Below are 6,000 nucleotides of genomic sequence, written 5' to 3' on the forward strand. Positions count from 1 at the left end.
GAGATGAGAAGGGTGTGGTAAATGAGTACAAGGTAGCAGATTGGGGGGGGTGGCGGGAGATGGGAAGGTGGGAGAAAATGACTTGAGGTGGAGGAGAAGAGGAGAGTACCTTAGAGATAAGGATGGGGAGAAGATGAGAAGAGGTCTGTGCTCTTTGTAATACATCAGAAATTAAGTAGGCAGGGCTGACACCACTTACACTCAGTGGCGTCACTAGGCTTGGTGTCACCCGGTGCGGATAAAATTGGTTTCACCCCCCCATGACCAACTATAGTCCCCTCTCAGTACAGTCCCCCCCCAGTACAGACCCCCCCTCTCTCAGTATAGACTGCCCCCACTAAGTACTGATCGCCCTTCCGCAGTATAGATCCCCCTCCCTCAGTACAGACCTCCGTCCTCAGTATAGGCCCCCCACTAAGTACAGACCCCCTCCCTCAGTACAGACCCCCCTCACTAAGTATAGACCCCCCCACTAAGTACAGACCCCCTTTCCTCAGTATAGACCCCCCCACTAAGTACTGATCCCCTCCATCAGTACAGACCCCCCTCCATCAGCATAGATCTCCCCCTCTGTACAGACCCCCCCCCCCTCAGTACAGACCCACCTCCCTCAGTGCAGACCCCCCTCAGTGCAGACATCCCTCCATCAGTGCAGACACCCCCATCAGTATAGACACTTCCCTTCAGTATAGATCCTCCCATCAGTATAGACCCCCCTCAGTATAGACACTTCCCTTCAGTATAGACCCCCCATCAGTATAGACCCCCCTCAGTATAGACACCTCCCTTCAGTATAGACCACCCATCAGTATAGACCCTCCCTCAGTATAGACCCCCCATCAGTATATAGACCCCGCTTCAGTATAGACCCCCCCATCAGTATATAGACCCCCCTCCGGTATAGACCCCCCCATCAGTACAGAGACCCCCCTCCAGTATAGACCCCCCTCCAGTATATAGACCCCCCTCCAGTATATAGACCCCCCTCCAGTATAGACCTCCCATCAATATATAGACCCCCCCATCAGTATATAGACCCCCCCCTCCAGTATAGACCCTTACACTGGGGCACACCAACAGTTATTTTTCTGTACTTGCAACTTGTTTAAAGAGATAACAGGAGGAGAAATGTTCATGTATAATAGAGATGCACGGAATTCCTTTTTCTGGGACATTTTTCCTTCACATGCTCCTGAAATAGCTCAGACACAACCCTGGAATCTGCAGTTTTCTTTTAAATAAATTTCAGTGGATAAATATTTCTTTTTTTTTTTTTAGCTTTAGGTCAGCTATAAACACAAATGTACTAACTGGTGAAGGCCAAATGGAAAGTGAAAAAAATAAAATCTCCGATGTTTCTTTAAGGGACGTCTATATGACAATGATGGGGGCAGCGAGGAGCTCCCTGTATTCAACCTCCAGAGAAGACTTTCGCACGTTCCTCTAAAACATCTATTAGGATATAATAAATATTATCTCCATCCAGTAAATGTTTAACAGGTCGGGATGAAGAGGTGTGAGAGCGGCGGTGGTCGGATGAAGGAAGAGCGATCGGCGGCGGGGGATGTGTTGTACTCTACGGGGAAAGTTTTGACAGTTGATGAAATAAAAATGTATATAAAATGTATATACACATCACTGTATAGAAATCCTTTATTATCGTAGAGACGACGAGACTTTCACGCGTTCTCCTTCCTTGCTGCACGCAATACAATGTTATGTCAGATTTAATGAAGCATGGTCAGGTTTTAAAGTCGTAGTAAAGGCGTATTTTTTATTTATACCTAACGGTAAGCCTATAATAAGGCTTCGTTGTAGGTGCAGGAAATATCTCCTAAACATGCACCGTTTATTTACTTTAGCAGCGCTGGTGATGCCACCGGCACATGCACACTACACTCTGAATGGACAGTGTGGCATCCATAGAGAGAACCACATAGCGGCCGTGACATCGGCCTGGAAGACCGGGAGAAGATGGAAGCCCTGTCAGCGGCGACAGCGCACCGCTGGAGGGCTTTGTTTTCAGGTAAGTCTTTTATGATGTGCTAGTATGCAATGCATACTAGCACGTTATGCAATTAATTTGCAGTAGTTATATTATACAGGAGTGACATCACCGCTCTCCAGATATAAGTTATATTATACAGGAGTGACATCACCGCTCTCCAGATATAAGTTATATTATACAGGAGTGACATCACTGCTCTCCAGATATAAGTTATATTATACAGGAGTGACATCACCGCTCTCCAGATATAAGTTATATTATACAGGAGTGACATCACCGCTCTCCAGATATAAGTCATATTATACAGGAGTGACATCACCGCTCTCCAGATATAAGTTATATTATACAGGAGTGACATCACCGCTCTCCAGATATAAGTTATATTATACAGGAGTGACATCACTGCTCTCCAGATATATGTTATATTATACAGGAGTGACATCACCGCTCTCCAGATATAGGATATATTATACAGGAGTGACATCACTGCTCTCCAGATATAAGTTATATTATACAGGAGTGACATCACCGCTCTCCAGATATAGGATATATTATACAGGGGTGACATCACCACTCTCCAGATATATGTTATTTTATACAGGAGTGACATCACTGCTCTCCAGATATATGTTATATTATACAGGAGTGACATCACCGCTCTCCAGATATAAGATATGTTATACAGGAGTGACATCACCGCTCTCCATATATAAGTTATATTATACAGGGGTGACATCACCGCTCTCCAGATATAGGATATATTATACACGGATGACATCACTGCTCTCCAGATATAAGCTATATTATACAGGAGTGACATCACTGCTCTCCAGATATAAGTTATATTATACAGGGGTGACATCGCTGCTCTCCAGATATAAGTTATATTATAGAGAAGTGACAGCACCGCTCTGCAGATATATGTGTAGTACCCTGGGGTTTAGTCGGGGAGCTCCTCACAAATTTACTTGCCAGGAATAGTTATCTTGGTCGATAGAGATTGATAGATTTTTTTTTTATGGTTGAACTAAATGGACTTCTGTCTTTTTTTTCAACCTGACTAACTATTTAACAATGTAACTATCTATTCATTTCTCCCTAAGTCAGGGAGCTCCCCACAAATTGACTTGTCAGGAGTAGTTATCTTGGTCGATTGATAGTGATTGATAGATTTTTTATGGTTGAACTACAGTAGATGTCTTTTTTCAACCTGAGTAACTATGTAACTAAGTAACTATCTATTGATTTCTCCCTAAGTTTGGCCTTGTTGCACTCTTCTCTTCTACCACTAGGTGGCCAGTTACTTGGTAGTACTAGATATAGAAGGACAACTCAAGGTCAGGTTATGGTCATATGGGGTATCTCAGACAATGGGCAGGGGTTTTCTTGAGACCCTTGGCCTACTGGAAACGATATATTTGGGTGGAGTCAGGTGATCTGTGTTCTGTGCCACCTGGATGGCTGTCTGGGTGGATGTGTGTCATACGCCCCGGGCTGCTAGGCCAGAGATTGGGCCTATCCTGGGGGCATCTGGCTGCCAGGCTGTCTGAGGGCCTATACAGAATTAAAGAGAGCAGTGCAGAGTTGGGATTGCGGCTTGTAGTCCAACCAAAAAGTGACGGTTCTGTTGGCCAGAGGACCTGTCAGTGGTCTGGTCGGAGGTAGAAGGGAAGCTGTTGCCATGAAGGGACCAACCACCGTGACCAGGGACCACAGTGAGTAACTGAAGCAAGTACCGGAACCATATTCTCACCGAACGGGCATGGTGGAGAACCGGGAAACTTCAGGCAGTGATTAAGTCAGGGACCCAACCCACAGAAGAGATGCTTGCAGAGCAGCCTTGTGCGTCAAGCCAGGGACCGCGCCGGTCATCAGGGGTGAAGCTTGAGAAGTATCTGGAGTGCCAAGCTAGGGACCCAGCAGGAAAGTGTGGGTGATGCTTGAGGGAGATACCACAGCAAACCTTGGAGGAGCTCAAGACATTCAGAGTCAGTGAATCAGAGGGTCTAGTGAGAAACCGGGAGCTCAGTGTTGAAGAACTACAAGAGGCAGTTGTAGTGGAGCTGAAAGGACTGTTACGTTTGAGTTAGGAACTGTTAAAGACTGTTGCCATAGGAGACAGCAATCCTGCAAGTGCAGATGTGGTTTCTTGCTGGGGGGGCTGGGGGCCTTTCCCTGCATGGCTGTTCTCTTATTGAAGTCTCAGAGTCTGCCAATTGAATTTGCAACTATCTAAGTGTGTCCTGGCCCTAATTCTCTTTCCCCCAAAAATACAAAAAGCACTGTTAAGAGATAATAAAAACCTCTTTTACATCCAAGAAGTTTCTGGCGCCCAATAACTTTGTCCATCTTGCACCCACCATGCCTCACAAGCCACCACATACAGAAGAATGTCAGCTTTCTTTGACCCTGGAAAGTTCTCATTAGACTGGACAAGGCCAGAGACCTTGCTACATATGTTATATTACACAGGAGTGACATCACCACTCTCCAAATATAAGATATAATGGAGGGATGACTTCTTGACATAAGTTACTGTATGTCTTAGAGCAGGGGTCGCCAAACTATCTAAACACAGGGCCAGTTTACTGTTTTTCAGACTTTAGGGTGGCCAGACTGTGGCCGTTGGGGGTAGAAAAAGTCCTAATATCATTGGTGGAAAAAAATTCCCTATCGTTTGTTTCAGTGGAATTGTGCCTCATCATTGGTGTCAGTGGGGGGGAATTGTGCACCGTTCTTGATGTCACTGGGAAGAATTGTGCCCCATTATTGGTGTCATTGGGCCCCATTGTTGGTCTCATTGGGAAGAATAGTGTCCTATGAGTGGGTGTCATTGGGCCCCGTTGTTGGTCTCATTGGGAAGAATAGTGTCCTATCAGTGAGTGTCATTGGGCCCCGTTGTTAGTCTCATTGGGAAGAATAGTGTCCTATCAGTGGGTGACATTGGGCCCCGTTGTTGGTCTCATTGGGAAGAATAGTGTCCTATCAGTGGGTGTCATTGGGCCCCGTTGTTGGTCTCATTGGGAAGAATAGTGTCCTATCAGTGGGTGTCATTGGGCCCCGTTGTTGGTCTCATTGGGAAGAATAGTGTCCTATCAGTGGGTGTCATTGGGCCCCGTTGTTAGTCTCATTGGGAAGAATAGTGTCCTATCAGTGGGTGTCATTGGGCCCTGTTGTTGGTCTCATTGGGAAGAATATTGTCCTATCAGTGGGTGTCATTGGGCCCCATTGTTGATCTCATTGGGAAGAATAGTGTCCTATCAGTGGGTGTCATTGGGCTCCGTTGTTGGTCTCATTGGGAAGAATAGTGTCCTATCAGTGGGTGTCATTGGGCTCCGTTGTTGGTCTCATTGGGAAGAATAGTGTCCTATCAGTGGGTGTCATTGGGCTCCGTTGTTGGTCTCATTGGGAAGAATAGTGTCCTATCAGTGGGTGTCATTGGGCTCCGTTGTTGGTCTCATTGGGAAGAATAGTGTCCTATCAGTGGGTGTCATTGGGCCCCATTGTTGGTCTCATTGGGAAGAATAGTGTCCTATCAGTGGGTGTCATTGGACTCCATTGTTGGTCTCATTGGGAAGAATAGTGTCCTATCAGTGGGTGTCATTGGGCTCCGTTGTTGGTCTCATTGGGAAGAATAGTGTCCTATCAGTGGGTGTCATTGGGCCCCGTTGTTAGTCTCATTGGGAAGAATAGTGTCCTATCAGTGGGTGACATTGGGCCCCGTTGTTGGTCTCATTGGGAAGAATAGTGTCCTATCAGTGGGTGTCATTGGGCCCCGTTGTTGGTCTCATTGGGAAGAATAGTGTCCTATCAGTGGGTGTCATTGGGCCCCGTTGTAGGTCTCATTGGGAAGAATAGTGTCCTATCAGTGGGTGTCATTGGGCCCCGTTGTTAGTCTCATTGGGAAGAATAGTGTCCTATCAGTGGGTGTCATTGGGCCCCGTTGTTGGTCTCATTGGGAAGAATAGCGTCCTATCAGTGGGTGTCATTGG

At 46.3% G+C, this 6,000-nt stretch overlaps 1 protein-coding gene across 1 annotated transcript in view; it reads left to right on the forward strand.

Moving 5' to 3' along the window:
• The window catches only part of GLP2R (glucagon like peptide 2 receptor), a 134,373-nt gene that overhangs the window by 45,646 nt on the left and 82,727 nt on the right, over nt 1–6,000 (forward strand). The gene's annotated exons all lie outside the window — the stretch shown is intronic.

Source organism: Lithobates pipiens, unplaced genomic scaffold (genome assembly GCF_037356315.1).
Source record: "Lithobates pipiens isolate NorthernLeopardFrog02 unplaced genomic scaffold, aLitPip1_a1.2 Scaffold_28, whole genome shotgun sequence".
NCBI classification, from domain to species: domain Eukaryota; kingdom Metazoa; phylum Chordata; class Amphibia; order Anura; family Ranidae; genus Lithobates; species Lithobates pipiens.